This window comes from Poecilia latipinna, unplaced genomic scaffold, assembly GCF_001443285.1.
Source record: "Poecilia latipinna isolate Pla-1442-1.1 unplaced genomic scaffold, P_latipinna-1.0 Scaffold617, whole genome shotgun sequence".
In the NCBI taxonomy this organism is placed as follows: Eukaryota; Metazoa; Chordata; class Actinopteri; order Cyprinodontiformes; family Poeciliidae; genus Poecilia; species Poecilia latipinna.
The window spans coordinates 88,762-110,062 of NW_015113233.1; the positions used below are offsets into that span (position 1 = coordinate 88,762).

A 21,301-nucleotide genomic window follows, 5' to 3' on the forward strand; every position below is an offset into this window, starting at 1 on the left:
TTCTGTTTGCAAGGCCTGCTTTCCTTATCAAAGCATATCTGCACTTTAAAATACAATTTTAATCAATTTCACTACAAATTTAGATGTGTAACTATGTCACCCATATAACTTAAAGCTACACCTAATGTAAAGCCTGAAGTAATGACAAGCTTTGACAAATGCATTTGCCCATTAAATGAAGGGATCAAACATTTGATTAGAGGCAAAGGAGTCACTTTTAAGCATTGCTAACGAGGGAGAACATTGTTGATGCAAAATAAGCTACTGTAAGCTACCGATGCTTGACTGAATCATCTTCAGGTTACCTTCTGATTCTATGCCTAAAGTGAACATTTTCTAGTTTGGACTCAGTGCAGTATTGTCACGTTTGTAGCAAGCGCCATCACATCTCCACTGAGTGACCACAATGTGGCTTTGAGCCAATCTCTGCTTCTCTTCGTGTGGCGGCACACCAGTCCACTGTATCTCTGCAGAGTTTCTGGCTCAGCCCAAAAGGACGTCTGGGAGTAATTAGCCGTGATGGTTTAAGGAAAAACCAGACAAAGTATTGTCCGCATCCCACCACCTTTCCTTGTGATTGTACTTTCATATGAAAAAAAGGTGCAGGATTTCCTTTTTAAAGAAGCTTTGTTGAAGAAAAGGCCAAATTTGGATTTCTTACTCTGCCCAAAAATTGGATGGTGAGGATAACTTGCTGGACAAAAATGAAACGATTTCATTTTAATTTTTTTTTTTTTTAAGATCAGTTGAATGCAACATACACAAGCAGGATCAGGCTGAGACGATGATAAGAAAAAAAATAAAATTGTTGTGGACGTGGTTACCAAATAAAAAACACATTCATTCAGTGACGTGTCTAAAAATCAAGCCATCGAAAGCCCAGTGATATGTCGACCTGTAGAAATCAACTTACATTTTTGACCACAAATTTCTGATCTCTATCTCTGTCTTTCAGTGCATTACATTATGAGATGATGTGCTTGCTAAATTAAGAGCATCAGTATGATTTCATCAGTGCTGAAGTGTTTTTCGTTTTAATTTGGCTGTCTTTAGACGGTAAAACCGTAAACCTGAATCCTTCAAGTTGACTGTCAAACTGCTCCAGATGTTCAATTTTAATATGTAAGCACTTGGTTTCTCTTGGTGGACTGAAATTTCAGGATAATTCAGAGCATAATGGGACAATCAGCAGGGTGATCTGGTCCATTTCGTCCATACAGTAGTTGGGCTGTTCTCTGCTGTACAGAACCTCCAACTGAACACAACAGGAATGCTCCTGGTGTGCCAGAGATCCTTGGCGTCAGATCAACCTAAAGTTTACTCAGGTGTGAAGCGCTGCAATATAATCTCAATGCACATCTACTAGTGTCTCTTATCCTTTCTGTTTGTTAGAACCAAAATTGGTGTCGGGGCCTTACTTTGCATCATGAAGCACTGAGTGGGGGGTCTTGTGATGATTTGCAGATACTTTAGTGGAGTCAAAGATTGCTGTTACTTGTATTACAATTATTTACAACCGTGGTTATGGAATAAGAATGATGTAAAGTCATAAGTCTATTTGTGGTTGGAACTAATTAAAAACAAGAGGCATCTGCAACGTTCTGAATCAGTAGAAACACGGAGTGTACTGCGAAACGGCTGGAAAAATTGATATAACTTATTGTTGAAAAAATACAAGGGGTTTAGTGCTTACATCTTTAAACAAACATCTGAAACATAATTTGGGAGGAAATAAGTCCCATTGTGCTCATGTTTACACAAAACAATCTTTCCAGAAAAAATCTCAGGTGTTTCACTGATAACATACAAAACCAGATCATTGATGAATTCACCGCTTTGCAAACAGGAAACTGACAGAAAGGCATGAAAGAGCTCAGAGTGACTATTAGCAAATTGACCTGTCATTCAGTTGAACTCATTTTCACAATGACAACTAGCTGATGCACTCAGAGAAAACATTAGTGAACCGAAGAGTCAAGTCAGTATTACTCTTATTGAAATGTGGTCTCTATTAAGCAGGCGGATGTTCTTGCAAAGTTTTCAAGTGAACTTGATCATTGCTTCTCCAAGTTATTTGAAGGTCTCCTTCGGCTCACTAATCTTTTATCTATCTTTAATGCATACACTGCACAGTGCATAAGTTGCTATGGTCTGATGCAAACAAAGAGTGAAGAAGCAGCGATGTTTCTTAAGGAAAGAGGAAAGACTTTAAGAGAACGGAGGAACTGAGAGATTCTTGATCTCTGTTCTGAACCACTTCAAATAAGTCTTGGTTCTTTGAAGATCTCTGAAACTTGAGACATCCCAACAACTGTTAAAGTTACAACGTTATCGCTTGAATTCAGCTGTATTGAGATATGTCACTTGGCTCAAGTTGTTGTTCCTTTTATATGACGCTTTGACTTTGTCTCGAGGGACACTGAGAAACAGTGCAAGACATATCCTGCTGCTCCCTTGCTTCTTTATTTAATTGATTTCATCTGATTTTATTTTCCACCAACCCAGAAGCTCCAGATTTAAACATGAGAAGTAGCACAATACTGCTGCTGTTAATTAAAAGCTTTCCCCTGAAATATGAAAGAAACGCCCCAAATCCCCATCAGTTGCAGACTGATGAGGTTGCGAGGCTTTTCTGAGCTACTGTAGTGTTTTTGCAAACAGTAGTTTGCTGCCTTGACTACTTGATTAAATGTGCATGTTTCCATTGCTGCTATAAATGCCTCGCATATAAATTGAAGGTATTTTGAGACTTGAGTTGACTCCGCTGTTCTTTTCTAAGCCCACTGTAAAACTGCATGATTGTCGGATGATTAGTTTGTGAATCGCAGCAGAGTCCAGGGAGCAGGTGGGCAAGGAAGATTGCCTCCGACAATTATTTCCCCATGAATGGGAGCCATTTAGCTCACGGGGTAATGGAGGTTGAGAATGTCCTAATATTTCTTTCCTCTGTGACAGCCATCTCCCCCTCTTTGGTCAGTTGTCTTTACCCTCCGTCCCTCTCCTCCCATCAAACATCAATGCGCTGGTTGTTTCGGTCTCCAAGTAGTCACAGGTAATTGGCTCCCGCCAAAATAGGAAGCAGGAAGGCGGGCAGAGACTTGGGCATCCAAACACCATGTTTCTGCCCCGCGACTGGCGTTACCCTGAGCTACCGAGAAAGGGTTTTGTCAGTGGAGGGAAGTGGAAGGGGAGTCCACTTGGGACCCGAGCACGTGCTACGTCATCGAACACAAAGCAGCTCTTTCACTTGGGATCTGGAGCACATATGGGATCATTTATAAAACCTGCAATGCGTCAACCTAGTCCTTATTATCCTGGCTGCAGGTTTCCATTCACCTTTACATCTCAAATGTACTTTGCATCTAAATTTACAGTGAAAGGCGATGGCTGGATGTGCTGCACGACTGCTTCTCCCGATACCGATGCAAACCTATTTTAAAATCCTTTTCGATATACGATTTGAAGTCACCGTTTCTCTTTAAGACATTCCCATAAAGTTTGAATTTATTTGAGGTGCCATTTTGCTGTTGGAGGGGAATCAATTCATAAGTGAACTAATTAAATGTAATCTTGTCGATCCACTGCTCCAATAGTAACACCATGCCAGTGTGACATCATAAGCAGGGACTGGCCTCTAAACTGCACAGCTGGGTGCAGATAACGGAGCAGCATGGATGTTTATTTTCCACCGCCCCCCTCCTTTGCATTCCAGCTTCTTATTTATAATGGCCATGATCTCCGGCACTGGGGGCTACTTCTATAAAAGGAAGTTTGAAAACTTTTGCAGACCTTCTTGAAGAAGGAGGCTTTCTTCCTGCATTTTCATGAAGATGTAATCTTTAGATTTCAAATTGGAAGTCATTTTTCCATCAGTTGCTGAAGAAAATAAAACAAAGCTTTTTAGGTTTGCACAAATCTCTTGAAAAACCCTTGGTAAACTCAGCTGTCTTCCAGTTTGTTTACTGTTTTGCTTGGACTTAAGCCATTACATATCATTTTATCTTTCTAAACTGAGATACAAATTGTGGCAACAAATATAGATGCATATACTCAAATCTTAGTTATAAGATTTTCTGAAAACTTTAATCCACTTTCGTCTGATGAAATATAATAGTAGTACTCCTGCTCAAACATAAATAACTCTATTAAATCCTGCTTTTGGATATTGGTAATGTGACTCCAATAGCTGTATTTCCCTACATGACTAGAAAACAGGCAACGACTGGTGCATGAATTGTCAAACTTGCAGGGAAAAGTTGATGCATAGTCACTATGAAACATCCACTATTTCATACTAGACAATGTTTGGTATGAAATGAGTTGAGAAGGGGTGAGATGACCAGCTCTTCATGGGGTAAATACCTTGTGTACCTTTGGTCCAATTGTCATCTTTCTTATCATGTCTGCTCTCAAAAGCCAATAAGAGTTGGTTACACTAAACTCTGGAAAATGAACCTTTGAACCTGTTGTCCTCAAACCGATCCCAGAGCCTATCTGATTGTTTGTTTCATCCACCTTCTCCTGAGGGGAAGCATTGGCCTTGTGTTTCTTTTTTTTTTTTTTCTTGTTGATTCTTGGGATCGAGTCCTCCCTCAATTAGCTCTAAAGCTTCTACATTAATGGTCCAGATGTCCTCTGTGGCCTGACACCCTATTTAATTTGCAACAGATGAGTGGATTTTTCACTAAACATATTATCTTAATGAGGTCATTTACCAGTGAACTGTGCAGATTTGGCTAAATTGCCTATTGGAGGCCCACACAGCCCTCTGGCCTCTGAAACTTAAGGTGACTTGCAGGTTAAACAAGTTGGGAGGAATGTTGAGTTCGTCTTTGGATTACTAAGCATCCTTTTAGTAGATTCTTAAATGGTTTTATAGTCATGCATTCTTTCAGACATGTTCTTCCAAGTCTTCACTTCTAACCTCTCTCCCTCCATCTCCTGTTTCTTTTTTGCTGCTCTGTGCGGCTCTGTTTTTGTTTGATTGTGGGAAAATGTCTCCACCGTCCGTGAGAGTCCCCCGCTCTCTGGACCGGCTTTTCCCTTGGGTGTCCTCCGTACTCTGATACGCTGGGCCCCACCACTGCTGGGCTCTGGGGCCCTTGTTGTCTCAGCAACCACTTGTGGTAAGAAGCAGAATTCATTTGCCGTCTCCTTTTAGGCTCTCTCGAACAGCATTTGTAAGGTATTTGTTTGACCCGAACCCTCATTTTTATTGTCAGGCTCGACAGCACAATTTTTCTTTTCAGGTTCCAGTAGGGAGGCTTTGGGGCTTTCAGCATGGTCATAAGGAAGACTGGCATAAAGAACTCCTTACCAATAAATCACTTCAGATGCTGAAACGAGATTAAGTCGACTCTTGATGTGTCACAGATTTGAGAAAGGCCCAAGCTGTTGAAGGTTTGCTTTGGCCGTGTATGCAGAGTGCCGATCTTGTTATTGACCTTGATTTGTGAAGTTTTTATCGTATAATGAGCAGTTTTGTTAATCAGACCTGCCACTTGACTCTTGCCTTCATTAGGAGGCGTTTTAAAACTTTTCCACTTTTAGTTTTAAATTTCCTGTATTGTGTTGCTTTTAGCAAAAATGTATTTGAATGTTTATAATGCCTTTTATTTTAGGATCTTTGTGGGACTCCCCTGAAACAGAGGCTTAGCGGTCAAGAAGTGCAAAGAGTATTTTTTCTCTTTTTCTTCCTCGTATCTTTGCTTGCTTCCTTCTTCACATCCCTGTTTTCCTTCCCTTTCTTCCTCACTTTTATTTATTACCTTGGAAAATATTTCCATTTTTTTCCTCCCTCCTTTTTTTGTTTCATCCATGTTTCTTGTGTCCTTTCATCTTTCCTCACCCATTTAGCGTTTTGTGTATGAAAACTTAATGATAATGTTTTATAACATTTTTGTGTTTATATTTTAAAATGGGTGAGAATGACTTAAGAGTGCTTGAATTAAGTGTTTGGAAAAGTTGGACATTTTTCTCAAAGAATGGACAGAACCACAAGAGTGTGACTTTTCTTCGAAAATCCCATTTATCTGTAAATCTCACCAAGAACTGGCCAGTTCTCCAAATAACTTAGCCGTCCTTTTCCATCTTCAATTCAATTTGAGTAATTCACTTTACTGGTGTGACTAATGTGTTTTACTGAAGTTATCTAATGCAGGAGTGCCTCAATTTAACAAGATTTAGGATGCAGATGGATCCCATTCACTTACTGTATTTTCACTAATCCATCATAATATTCTTATCCCGATTCCATCTTCAGGGGCTGGAAACTCAAACAAACATAAACGGAAAGACTGGAAGAACGAGCGCACTGTATCGGGCCGGAATCACTCCGGAGCTCTCACATTGATTCAAAACCAAACTCCTGAGGAGTAAAACATTTTAAAAGATAAACACCATCATAACTCTTCCACAGAGTTTTAGATGACTAAATTTGGCTTCTACATTCTCTTCCCATGCATTTCTTTTTAATCGTGTAATAACTTTGTGTTATACTTCAAAGCTTCTGAAGTAGAATAGAAAGCATTGATGGGCATTTTTACTGTGGGCTTCAGGCTTCTCGCAGACCCTAATGCATCTTCTGAGCTCACTGCCATTGCTCTCAGTCTGAGCAATGAGATGGATTTAGCAGTTAAAGATCCTGGAACGGTGTTGTAATTTTTTTCTTCTTCTTCTTTTTCTTGCCGTGGTGTAACGAAAAAAAAAAAAAGCGATCCGAACAGTGGACCTGAGCCATGTCCTTCATGCCAGAAACTTCTTTATTCAGAATGACAAACTGCTCGGTTGGCACGATTACAGCATTCAGGAGAGGAATGAATACGGTTCTGTCTCGAGGGAGGCTTCCTGAGAAAGGGGGTCTTCTGCTTGCGTCCCTCGGGAGAGCAGATTGATCTCCGGCAGGCTTAAATGGACCGTTGAAAGGCGAGGTGTTTATTTGTGCCGTTTTTATAAATGGCACCACTTCTCCAGATCTAACTTCACTGGCGAGTTCTCCATCATCTGGAAACACTAACGGGCCGTCTGAATTCCCTTCGCTTCAGTAATTCTGACATTCACCTGCAACTTCGACCTCGTTTCTGCCTCTCTGCATGCACTTTGGTGTTTCCTGAGTCTTTGTGTGACATAAATAATCATTGTTGATAAAAAACACAGGTGCTCATGTTGGTTCTGGTTCCAATTTCGAAATTCATGTTCTGCAGATGGAAGAGGAACCTGGATAAAACAGATGTCATCACCCTGTGACATATACTCTTCAGTTCCCTTGTGATAAATATCCCCTGGTGATTCTCTTTCCTCCTCCACTTCTGCTGTTCTTTTAGTTGCTAAGATACAACCTCCCCCCACCACCGCCACCTTCCATCAGCCTCCTCCTCTTCCTCCCTTGCACTGGTCAGCAACCTCTCTGGGCAGAGTGATGTTTTTCTTCTACATCTCGTTGTATAAACTATCAGCCATCAGCGTTAAGGGGATCCGGCTGTAAACGCATGACAGGAGTTGGACAAACTCAAATGATCTGATCATGTCCAAGTAACTATGGAGATGAGGATATTTTTAAATTCCAGTTTCTATATCCATGTCCCTGTTGATGGTTGTACAAATGAAACATTCTTATTTTTATAACTCTTTTACTGTTTTTTTTTGTTTGTTTGTTTGTTTGTTTTTTACTCATATTGTCCATTTCTGGTGTTTGACCATAGACATATGTGGTGCAGTTTTGACATTTTGCACTGAGGAATTAGAGAACTGACTCGGCTCCTGAGAGATCCTTCACTTGTTTACCTGCTGCATGCCAGGTTGTCCATAAATGGTTCACGCCTCTTTGTTGGTATTTGTAAGAAATTCTAGTCAATGAAAAGTAGAAGAAAATGGTGAGATGAACAGTTAACCTCCTGTGTGTGCGCCATACCAGCAGGCATGCATTAAATGGTCTGGATTAACAGTGCAGGAGGTTGATATCTTTTTCAACAGCTTAACTTAATAGCTCTTGTTATTTTTTTTTTTTTAGTGTCCAGGCCGGTGTGCTCCTTCAGGCAGTGATCCATTGTTTAAAAACCATTTGATGTTCACACTCCCTCCATCATCTCAGTTTTCACCCCACTAACGTCCCATTGTCCAGAAGTCACAGAGATATTTCAGGCCAAACGATATTGTGATCATTGGAGGGGCAAATAGGGGTGACAGAAGGTCAGGGTAGTGATGCCGCCTGGCTTTCCTCAACGTCATCCGCTGGGATTTATGGTGGCAGTGGGGGTGGATTAAAGGTATTAGGCAGACAAACTAGACCCTGGGTTCAGACACTGTGCAAATACTGCTGCATCCATCCACTAACATATCTACCCCTGCCCACTCTGTGTCTTTCCACCTCCTCTATTATGCTGACAAGCAGAATCCTTAGAATAGGCAGTTAAATAGCAGACCGACCGAGGATGGAGATCAGCTGCCATATAAACATAACATAAATTCTTATTTTATTAATATTATTATTATTATTATTATTATTATTACTAAGGGAAATCCAGTCAGAATTGCAATAATAAAATTGCAGTTTTATTTTGGTAAATTCAGCATGCAGATCCAGAAGTTTAGGCAATACATATTTTGATAGCAACCTTGTTTTGGCAGAAGGACTGTTCTGTGTTTAAAACCTTTTACCCTGTTCCTTTCTGTCTGTCCTTTCCTTGCATCATTACAACTCCCCTCCACAGCCCCAATTTGCTGCCAGGTTGACATGGCGATCGGCCGCGGCACGTAAACCGTCCGAGGTCTGGCGAACCCAGTGCAGGAAGTTTTGTGCATTCCTTATCTCTAACTCGCCGCCGCAGAGCGCAAGGACCACATCAGCAAACTGAAGCCTCGTTTAATTTTGCTTTGATTTTACCCTTTTCTTTTTTTCTTCTTCTTTTTTTCCAACAAGGCTGAGAAATGAAATCTTTGAGGTCTGAACCACTCATACTGATTTTATAAGTGTTTGGGAAAGGATGAAAGGGGTTTGTGGAGACAGAATTGAAATAAGAGGTGGTTATGTTGTTGAAATGTTGGAAATTTTCAACAATCCATCATAATTTTTGCGTCTACTTAATTCAGACATTCACATATGAAAATGAAAAACACATTCTTACCATCCTGGCTTTACTTTTGTTAGATTTCATCCAAGATCTGTTGAAAGAGGAGATGTAGCTCCCGATTTGTGTTCTGCGTGATTTTATCTTTGATGGGGAATGAAGGGAGGAAAAAAAAAAAAATCTGCTTACAAGCCAGTAATGTGCAGTTCCACTTTACTAAGATTTTATTCCTTCTTTATTCCCATCTCATAACTAGAACATGTATGCAGAGATGATGACAGCATTTCAAATCATCTCCAAATGAAACATGGTGACAGGTGAGGAGCACCAGTAATCCCCCTCCCCATCCCCGCCAAACCACCACCATTGCTCCACCATCCAAATGTCAGAAATCGATGCTGGTGCTTTTTGAAAAGGCTGCTTTGAAATGTGTCAGAAGGTCACTGAGGTCTTATATTACATCCTCCAAAGCATTCCGGAGGGGAATTGTATGCGCCACAGTTACTTTGTGTTCCTAATAGTTCCCCTTCCCACTACAATCCTACTGCTGTGGGAGGGAAAGAGAAAAGTCAGACTCATTGTTCTGGGAAGGAAACCAAGATGCAGAGAGAGAGGAAAAGCAGTGGGGGGGAAAAATTGCTGACCCACATTTTTGTTGCAGTTTGTACCGGGACACAGCTTTAGGACCTGGTCATTTAGCTTAAACGGCATGTAATCGGGACAATGTGTGTTGACAGGTCTCTGCCAGAGGAGATGTGATTAACTCAGATTTGGAGTACGAGGCCAAGGTTTTTGAGCAGGTTGTCATTCTGTTGAAGTTTAAAAAAAAATAGCTGCTCATATTGTTAGAAACATTCTTTGCTTGTAACTTGTTCTTGTCCAGACAATGGACATGAAAACATTTTTTTAAGTCTACACTCTGTGTGTGATTGAGTAAATCCTTTTGTTGGACCTTGAGATTGTATGCTACAATTTCACTGTTTTATCTAATAACACGAAAGAAAGATATTACTTCGTTGATGTCATTCCTACAAAATAAATGCAACTCTGTTTAAAGAATTGGTCTGAAGTTTTACCACACAGCTCTCTTCTGTCCTCTACATTTTGCAGGAGGATGGTCACATGTGTGAAAACCAACAAAACAAATACAAGGCAAGCACGTTTTTGCACAAAAATGGCCAAAACTTTCAATTTCTCACATGCTTAAAAACATTTTTGAGATAAAAATGCGTGCACTGGTCAAAGTTCTCCTTTTTTTTTTCCTCTTCTTTTAACTAAACCTCTTGTCATCGTGCTCCTGCTGAGCTGACAATCTGTTGTATTTCAAATGACTAAAGGCCTGCACATTTTTAGACAGCATTGCTGTCTAAGTTTAGTCTTTGTGTTTTGCAGTACTCAGTGTGGATACGAGGTCTGTTTCTGCAGCCAGTCTGTGGAAAATCCTGATTTGAGGATGTGTTTGTTTTGCCACAATGGTTTGATTTGAACTCCTCCAACCATCACCCTTGTGATGGAGAGACTTGTTTGCGAGCTTGATTTCACAAGCGTTGCGGGTGTTTGGGTGTTTTTTTTTTGTGTGTGTTTTTTTTTTTTTATATATATACACTTTTAGCAATGGAAAATGAACAAACATGTTGTATGGGCATGTCAGTGTGTGTCATTAAGAAAGCAGATGGATTTCCAAGCCACGTGCCACTGGTTTCCAGTCTAAGGAGCCCACTTGGAGCCCAGCTGGCTTTAATCAACGCAGTCGTTTACCACTCGCGTGGGTGAGTGGTGCTCGATGGATCCCTAAGCGACACCTCCCCTTCCACCTCTGCTCTCTAGCAACACTCCGCGCGGCGTGGAGTGATACTGAATATATTTATATTGTCTCTCTTAAGCACACAACAGCGAGAAGGCTGAATCTGTGCTCCCACACTTCCGTCTGTTTATTTAGTCATCCTCGTTCACATAAACACGCATACCTATAGGATTACTGTGATTTCTGTGTTTATGTTGTAGCTTTTTAAGAGTTGTGTCCTAATTGCTGTTTATAACCAAAGAAAATTAGAGCATAATTTTATTTAAGGGTGAAAGTAAATGCGAGGTTCTCAGGTGCTGGCTGTGTTACTTCCTTGGAACATTCTGTGCATTTGTATTTCGGGTTGTTTCCTACCAAAAATGTCAGGTCCAAAAGGAGCCACTAACCACCAGGCTTTTCATATTCCAATGTTTATTTCGTACTTGCTTTGGCAACCAACAATTTCAAGAAATTTTCAACAATCCACTAATAGTCTGCTGTTAGCAGCTGTGGTTATGCGAGGCCTATAGTTGATTTGTACTTGCAGGAGGCTGCTCAAAGTTATTTTAGTGTGATCAGGGGCCATATCCTGTCATATTTTATTAAAGTCAACTGGACAAAATGAGGTTTTGAGCTAGGAAATATTACATTTAAAAACTGTGTGAAGCCACGATATGCTTGGAGGAGCTGTGATCCACAGCGTAGGTGGAAGAATCTGTTGACAAGACAACTAGTCGTGCACTCACAACTCTGATCTATGTGGTAGAATGGCAAAAACGGAGCCAGTGTTAAAACAAAGCCAGCGGCAAGACAATCCATGCAGGGGATACTTTAAACACCTAGAAGAAGGTCTGGTCTGATCTATTTTTTTTGGCTGGTGAAGATTCTTTCATCGACGGGGACAGAAAGCGGGTCACGTTTCATAGGTAGATGGATGGAACTAGAAAACTATTGCAAAAGTCTACAGTCTAGACTCCAACATGATTATAACCCATACTGTTACCAACTTGGCTCATAGTTGGCAACAAAATAGGAGACTCCACAGACAAAGATTAACTTGCTCAAATTTATTGCTGTCCAAAAACAGTTCACTGTGAAAAGAAAATGCATTCTGCCTGACTTACTGGTAAGATTGAATGACACAGAAATGAAAAAAAAGAGGTGTAACTAGAAACATTACCCATTTGGAAAGCCAGCCTCCCAGAAAGAGAAAAAGACGAGCGAGTCCTAAAGCGCTGTATGGAAGCTACCTTCATGTCTGGCAAACCCACCTCTCAGATGCAACTGTAATAAGTTAACCCAAACACCACATTATAGTGATGAACAAATATGCCAAACCCAAGGCTCTCAAGCCACCGCAGTACAAATACAATTAAGAATCTGTGGAAAACTTGGAAATTGGTGTTCTCATTCCAATCAGACTCAGATTTGGCTATTTTACGAAGAAGGATGTGCTAAGCTGTTAGAAACATTCCCTAAAAGACTTGCAGAGACTGTTGCTTCTAGACAACATTGATAGATTTTAATTGGTTAAATATTTTGTGAACCTTGTCTTACTTCTATGTTACGATTACAGGCAGATTTATTTTGCTCTATCATGATAAATTGCAATAAACTAACTTTAAAGATTATGGTTCTTTTCTCACAAAGGGATAATGTTCAGGGGGTATGAAAATGCTTCAAGCACTGTAGCTGGGGCCAATCGTATGGTCAGGGTACAACTTAGCAAATGAAGAAAACTGATTTGTAACACAAATCTCATGATTTGTAATACAAATCTCTATTTATGAATATGTTTATAGATTCATCATCCACTTCTTGAATTAATTTCCATTGCCTGAATATTGGTTGTGGATCAACAATTTGAACTCGACAGCATGGCAATTTTTCTGAAATCTGTCTAAATGCTGCAGCTCTGTAGCCCAGTGGCAATTTTAAAAGCTGGGAAAATTTGTGGTGTTGATATCCCTCTAACATCAGTGACACATATGGAAAAGAATGGAGTCACTAATTAAGATTGCGGCTCTTATCAGTTCAAGTTGGGTGTAATCAACACTCATTCCGTCTGTGTACATACAAGTCTGATAGCTTCCTGCAGGCAGGGCTGACTTTGCTTATCAGCTTAAGGCACTGGAGTAGTTCTGACCTAGTCCTGAAACTTAAGCATCTCGCAAACCTCTTTGTCTCTCCATGTAACCACTGGAGGATGTGTTGACTCTGCAGACAACAGTTTGATACCTACATATGTACATAATAAGCTGGTAGATGATGACCAGGGAGCCCCTCAGCTGAATTTAGCGTTTGATGTCTGACCTTTCCCTCTGTTTGTGAGGCAGCTTTGCAGATGGACTCACTGTTTTTGAGTGATGTTGTCAAGACAAAGGTCAGCTGAAATGTGGCAACATGTGTTTGTCAACAGTTAAAATCCATTTTATTTATGAGTATGTAGTTCATTTTGCAAAACAAAATTGCTGGCGCTGGAGGAAGCAGACAATGGGCATTCCACGTTCAGTTCTTAAGTTTGCTCTTTGTGCCCTTCTTCTCAGATGACATATTGTCATGCTCTCCTTTGCACCCATAAGTAATAACTACAGAATCATGGTTGGAATGAGCAGTAGATCAGAACAGACTGTTCCAACCAAGTGCAGAGATAAACAGGAAGTGTTTGTTATTCTTCTGACATCCCAAGAGAGCTCAAGAGATTCACTCCAGCAAAGTGCAACACCCATCTATCATTCCTAGCATTACAACACATAAAAAAGAAGGGCACCATGGAACAATAAGTTAACTTCATGCTTATTTTCATCACGAGTCTCTTTGGGTTTGATTGGACCTGTTGCTTATTGAGAACAAGAGTGTCATTTTTGAAAAGTGTTTTTTGTTGCTGCAAATGTTTGTCCTAGCTATTAATCTTAGTTAAGTAGTCAATGTTGTATAATGTGCAATTAAACTTTAGAACAAGTAACTTAAAATTAAGACTACTAATGTCAATTTTACATACATAGCTACTAAGCAAAATCCAGAAATATAATTACAGGCTACTAAGATTGCTATTCTGTCATCTCTAAATGTTCTTGCACGGTTTAGCTCAATAAAGAAATGAAGCTTAAAGTTGTTTTGACTCTGAAATGCAAAACAACTTTTGCACATCGTGGTAAAAACTGCAGATGTTAGAAATTTGAAGGACTCCTGTTATTGTAATCTTTGTATGCTGATTTGTCCACTGATCCAGATGAAAGTTCCCTGTATTTGTCTGAATACTTTTCTTTTGGTGTCGACTGTCAAATTCTCTTTTTCAGAATGCATTTTTCAGATTAGTAATGCATTTTCAGTTTTTTTTTTATTTATGTTGTGTGCTTTTTCTTACTCTTATTCTTTAATTCAACAATTATAACTCTGCTTTTGGGATCTAAAGAAAGTTGACCTTGGTTGTTTGCTCCACTGCTGAAGTTGCTGGCCTTTTAAGAGTTTCACACCAATAACTAGAGCACAGGGGTCAGGGAAGAAGGGGGAGGGAAGGGCCATGAATGCAGACACACCTGTTTGTAGGGCATGACTCCTCGTTTTATTGAGATTCTGTGACAGTCTTGACCCAGAGTGCTGGTCTCGCACAGAGCCGTGGGCAGATATTTTATCTCCAGTGTTGAAAACAGATCTAAACATTTTTGTCACCCTTCCCAGACATTCTTCACCACACATGAACCTGTGATGATGCCTTGATTTATGAAGCTTCGGATCGGTTCTAAGAACAGACATTATTATTATTATTATTGCAGTTGGAAGGTAGATTTAAACTTTAAACTTGGGTTCAGACTGGTGTCGGGATTTGGACGGTCATATTCTGTAAGTAAATGTTAGAAATTACAGTGTCAGTTGCACAGCTGAAATTGGTTCCTTAATAAATTGAAGACCTCATGCTGCCAAATTAATAATGATTTTTTTTTTTTAATGAAAGCATCTGGAAAAAGAGCAAAGTCTTCAGATTTTTACATTACTATACTGTCAGTCACTGTTCTTCTCTTCATAGTGAACACACCTGGGTTATAGTGGCCAAAGGGGAGCTGTGAAATAAGTCGTTGTATGGGAGGTATGGTTTTCATGCGGACCCTTTGTACCTAACATCTCATATTTCGAACTCCTTAAGGTGTTGCCTATTATGAAGAAACTGTATCCACTTTTAAAGGTTCCATTCTGTATTTAAAATTCACTATTACATGTTAAAACTCCCAACAGATGGCTTCCAAGCTTGAATATTCACATTGTTATACTTTTAATGTGCAATGCTTAACAGCGTGATTGTTTTATATCTGAAAACGCTCTTACAGTTCCTGTCTCATTAAGACTTCTGTCTTAAAATGTTCTGACTCATCAACTGTTTAATTAATTTGGCAAAAAAAAAAAATGAAAATAAAAAGTCAGCTAACAGGGTTCCATATGCGACCTGGGTAGGTCTGGATATGTATGGAGTCTCTAGATATTTTCCCCAGACCGCATAAGCAGTACAAAAAATAAAATGGAGTTTGGAATATTTTCTATCCAGCCAGCCATCTCACAAAAGCTTGAATGTGCTGCAGTCCATGCTAGTATTATTGGATTTTAACTCATTTTACATGTTTCACAACTAATACTTTGCCTTAAAGTATATAGTGAACATTTTTGTGTTCTTGCAAGCATGTCTGAAACGTCCAGTTTTGGTTTTTGCTGCAGAACCAGTGAGTTTTGCTTGCTTATTCTTTGGCGCAAAAGCACACAACAGTAATTTTTATTCTTCTTTTTTTTTTTTTTTAAAGATCTTTTGAAATAAATAAATCCTTGGTCTACCAACAAAGCATTGGTATTGTTCAGCTGCTGCCCTCTTTGTGTGAGAGCAATTACCCTTCACGGTGGCTTAAAAACTGATCTATCACACTGGAAAGGGGAAAACCAGAAATCTGAATACAGCCGTTTTATTATCACTGCTAAACTGAATGAAATCATTGCACGGTCAATCAAAGACTAATACTGATGCCCTTCATGGCCAGCGATCAAAGTATTACATCATCGGTTAACATGATGAGGCTATCATGAATCAGTCTGCGGAAAGCTGAGCCATTGTCCAAACATAACAGCATTTAGCTGGCACACATCCACACAGACACAAGACGTACTGTGGGAGCTGGCAGTTGGATGATCTTTGACCTGACTCAGTCTGCCTCCTCGACAAAGGAACCCTTCAAATGCCCATTACTTTTAGCAAAAAAAAGAAAATGTGTTTATGATAAGTAATCTTGGGCTTGAAGTTAAATGTAGGTTCCCTTGGTCTTACAGTTCTATATGGAACGTTATGAGAGACTGAAGTCAAAAGTAGAGAATAAGAGTAAGTACTTGCGGAGTGTGAAGAGTCACCATAAGGATATGGTCATTACGTTTGGATTTATTGTTTGCTGCCTTGCTGTGATTACTTTATAAAGATGGATGGGATGGAGCTTCCAGCAATTGTGATTTATAGCTAGCATACAATTAGTCCATGTACACAGGATGTGCCCTCACATTTACACTGTCAAGAGTTCAGGCTTTGTGACAGCAGTGGTACTTTTCTCGGTGGCAATTTATCTCTGCGCGGGCGTGAACGGGTTGGTTGTGTGCAAAGTGCTGCCGTGAGGAATTCCTGGCTTAAACAAAACAAACTTAAATGAAGAGCTGGCTGGTCCAGAGGAACCCTAAATAATACTGCGAGGAGTGGCATGTTGTGAAACATGACTGCATGCCATGTTGGCTCTGAGAGCGGCTGGCTTGGAGGAGAATTTGAAGCTTCTCTTCAACGAGGAGCTTGGACGAAATGCCAACTTCTCTGGAACTTAACGGCTGTTTCTTTGCAGACTATGCAGACTATCAAGTTTGATCACTCTAGTGCAGCTGATTGAGTGGCTTAAAGCAATAGGCTATGCCAGTCTTTACCAGAAAACCTGTTTCTGAATCACCGTCATATTTTTGAATGAAGTCATATTCTGTTTTCTCCACTTGACTTCAAGTGACAATATGGAAATATAGATGAGCGCTGAGTAGGAAAAATAAACCCAAGCATGTCCTCAAAAAATAATAGAGCAGATGGGCTTATAATGTGGTGGGATGGGGGGTATGATACTTATCTCAAGCATGTGAAACTGGCTCCATTTGCCTCAATTACCAGGTTTTGATGGATGATACAGGAGTAGTCCAAGTGCACTTAGCCAGACTGGAGCTGGAGCTTAGCCTATTCCTGGGAGGGGGCTTCCTAGGAGTATCCTTCGGAGGTTTGAGGATAGTGAGGTAACCCTGGAGAGAAAATGGAAGTGATGCAGCTGTGAAAGAGAGAGGGGAATCGCAGGAGCGGAAGTGGACGTCTCGGAGATAAGCCTGCTTCTCCTTGCTGGGTTAATGGATACATCCCAAGGGCTTGCTTAGGAATGGACTCAGGCATTACTGCCTTTGACTTGGTGTCATCTGTCTTGTGTCCACTGAGAGAAAAAAAGAAACAAAAAGAAAAAATTGTATTATAATCACCTATTTTTCCTCCACATTCCCTTTGCTTATAAATGTCTCCACTTTGTGTGTGACAATACATCTTTGTGTCAAACAGAACCGATATCTGTTGTTGTTATTTTAGCGATAGATTCTGTTATACAGCATCTTTCAAGTAATACATTTGCAGTGTTATTTTTGAAAAGCCAAAGTAATCAATGGAGATCCACTGACAAATTGACTGGCGACTGGAGCTGGAGTTTTTATATGCTCAATTATTGGTTGCCAAATGGGCAAATATTGATTGGTTGTGGTTAGCTGAAAACTAAAAATGACATGCTTTTTTTTTTTTTTTTTCAGTCAGCGAATGGATCATATCTACTTGCTAACATACCACTCTTCTGTACGGACGTTGTTGCAAAGCGCTGAATGTGATAAATGTTTTTTTTCAGTATCGCTGTGGTGTTTAAAGTCAGAAAAGACAGAAGGAAGATTCTAGAAAGAAAACTGTCTTTCTGCATAAATTAGCAGAGAATTAAGCAAACAAGACCTTACCTTTTGTAGGTATTCAGTTCTGTGTCATGCCACATGCTGGGGTAGCTTAAGATGCATTTTCTTCATAAAATATAATATGTAATCTGAAAAGAAAAGCTGCACATAGAGATTAAAGCATAATAATCTGACTCTAATCACATTTGAGTATTTAATCTAATTGTGTTTCGCTTAAGCCTATTAGTAAAATGTTTATTTATTAATCACTGAAGGATTAATAAATAATCCTTCAGGTTACAAATGTTTTCTCATTTGTAACCTGAAAGGAAATGTACATCCTCAATAAATTCTTCTTTTTTTTTGCATCAGAAAAGATAACCCAAGGAAAATGTATATAAAGCTGTTTTCAAGTGATGATTTTATTTACTATGGAAATGATGCTGTCCAAACCAACCTGGCCCTATGTGAAAAGTAATTGGCCCATAAACCTAATAACTGGTTGTGTCATGGTTGGCGGCAATAGCTGCCATTTAGCGTTTGAAATAACTGGTAATCAGCCTTGTACGCACTGTGGAGGTATTTTTGTAGCATTAGTTCAGCTCCATTAGAAGTTTATTTTTTTTTTTATCATAACCAGGCTATTTGAGGTCATGGCACAGCATCTGAATTCAATTTATGTGCAGACTTTGACTAGGTCATTTCAAGTTCTTACGTTTTTAGCCACTCAAAAGTGAACTTTAAAGAGTAATTTGGATTATTGCCTTACTGAATAAACTAAGTACCATTGTGCTTAATATCACAAACTGTACAGTTTCTTACAGGATTTTCTGGTATAGAGCAGAATTCATTGTTTTATCAATTCTGGCAAGTCATCCAGATTATCACACTACCAGGACATTGTCTGACGTCTTTTTTCATTTTTTATTTTATTTTTTTACTTTAAACCAGATATAACGAGATGTGGACCTTCCATATGTAACTGTACTTTTCTTACTTGTGGAAAACATAATATGTATTTACTGAGCTTATATTTGTCTGATTTTGAAATTTGTTTGACCTGAAACATTTTTGTGATAAAATAAAATAAATAAATGAATGCATTTAAGGGGGTCGCATGCTTCCTCTTGGCATTATACCAAAACACAGGCTTTAACACGGTTCTCGGTTTTTATATTTAGTTCAAAAGTTCATAATGCTTTGTTTTCCAGTCCTGTTTACATGGCCTTTTAAAGCTGGACGGCTCTAGGTTTTTCGGGGGCAATGCGCAGAATGCTGTCAGTCCTAACTAGTGCAGTTGGGAATTTTTGGTGTTGATCTTTGCTCCCACTAACCTCTCACTTTTATCCTGGCTTGACCTCTGCTTCTCAGACGTGTCTATGACATGACCCTCCCCCCTGCAATTCCGTGCATAGCATTAGACTGAGTTAATGCTGTGAACTTGACAAAGCCAGCTGAGTTTTTCCTTTTCTTTTCTTTTTTTATCTTTATCACTATCTAGCATGCCATCTCAACGTCTTGCCTTCTCATTGAACACTGATTGGATCTCAGGAAAATCTGTTTCCTGGTTGGGTCACAGCTGTTGCTTCTAATTAAAAATGCCATGTTGATATGTTTTGTGCTGTTGTGCTAACAACGAGATTCCAACAAACAGGAAGGTGGCTTTCCTTTGGGCAACTCTTGTGGTATGTCTTGGTCTTGCCTTTCTGTTCCCTCAGAGAAGGAATGTCTCGGGTGGAGTTGCGATTGCATGCATTGTGGGAAATGCGAACCACCGAGGGTCATTTCCTCTTGTCTCACTTTCTCCCCTGGCCTCACATCTGTACTGTACTTCCATGCATGTATTGCCACAGAAAGTCTATCACCTTGTTACTGAAATCCACATGGATGCTGTCATATGCTAGCGCTGGAATCCAGAAAGGGAGGGCAGGAGGGATGAGCAATCAAAAGAGGGAGAGGGTGGGGGAGAGTTGGAGAGGACAGTGTCAACAGCTTCGCTTTGCTTTGAGCTCAGTCAGCTGAAATCCACGGCTCGACTCAGAAGCTCGGAACGCAAGTGGATGGAAACACAAGAACCCCTTTAAAACTAAGTCCAGACATGGAACCTGAAAGAAATGGTCTGAATCCAGAAGATGCAGGAGTGCTTTGAATCACTTTTGTAAACTTACTGTGTGGAGTGGTTCTTTTTCTTGAGTCGTAGTAAAGGGAAGAAAAGAAAATTCATCCCTTAGTGCACCGTCTGTGAACTGAGTAAGTAGGACTTATTTGATTTTGATGCCTATAACTTTTCCTGTCTGTAGAGGAAAGCTTTGTTCTCTCTTGCATACAAGATGTTTAATGCGGTTCGTCCGTGCATTTTGTCCTCTTGCTCAGTCCCACCAGGGAAAACCGAACTGCTGCTGGCTATAAAATAAACAGTTAGATGGTCTGCAGAACTGCAGCAGCAGGACAACAAAGGGCTTCTGTTCTTCCATGATAAACATTCTATGTTTTACGTTGTTGTAAATTGTGGGCACGCTTCAGGTCAAAAACGACAATGAAGGCATGGATGTGAAGTGTGTGTGGTTTTAATGTTTGAGCTCTGCATTCAGCAGTGTTGACAGCACTTCCTGTCGGACCCCCAAATCTACTGGTGCAGACTGGTGATACACTGGGGTTTATTTTTAGATATACTTCCTAGAAGTTTTGCTCCAGGGAAAGTAATTTTCTCTGAATCTTTGCAAATGTTCAGTCATCTGCTTGTTTTTTTTTGTTTGTTTTTTTTGTTTTTTTTTTGTTTGTTTGTTTGTTTTGTTTTTGTTTTTCTTTCGGTGTTAATCTTGTAAGGAGTTGGAACAGATTGATGCTAAAATTGTCTTTTGCGTTCAAAAGATCTGCGAATTGTTCAGCATGTCAAAAACCAACGGAGAATGAGATGTGTCGTGTGATGAGGAAGGCCTATTTCAGGCATCCATCTGTAGCTCATTGCACATCAATCACATGGCCAAAGCCTTTGGTGCTGGTTGTCAGCTCAGCATTCAGCCTGGCCGCCACACATTCCATATATCCTGAAAGGACTGAACATATTTGCATCACAGTCTGTGCAAGGCATGGGATTTACACACTATACATTAAAACCTTTTCATAAATGGAACACTTCTGTCTCATGTTGGTGTTGACACAAAGACCTAAAACTAAACAATTAAAACAGAAGACACAATTCATAATTCATCACGTACTACTGATCTTTCAGGATTAGCGTGAGCAAACTGTAACCTCCCGCAACCAACTGGCAATTCGGTGATGAAGACGACAGGATGATGTTTGGTGAAGCTCCTTTAATCTGATCTTAAGGATCATTTTTATGTTGTGTTTGCAGCAAATCAGTTAGAATGGATGACCAGGAATAGTCTGCGACTTCTTAAAAAAGTCGCAGACCTCTCTAGAAGGTCACCCACTTCCGTGCAAATGACGCTATTGTATTTGTGCCAGTGACACAGTTCCT

General features: G+C 39.9%; 1 protein-coding gene across 2 annotated transcripts in view; it reads left to right on the forward strand.

Annotated features, from left to right (window-relative positions):
* Positions 1 to 21,301, forward strand: part of daam2 (dishevelled associated activator of morphogenesis 2) — a 112,259-nt gene that overhangs the window by 3,573 nt on the left and 87,385 nt on the right. Inside the window, exon 1 of one of the 2 annotated variants that reach the window (XM_015043124.1) lies at positions 19,825 to 20,067. The exons of the other annotated variant lie outside the window; for it this stretch is intronic. The gene's annotated coding sequence lies outside the window, so the exon portion shown is untranslated. Of the gene's footprint in view, positions 1 to 19,824; positions 20,068 to 21,301 lie in introns of those variants that run through there. 2 annotated transcript variants of the gene reach the window in all.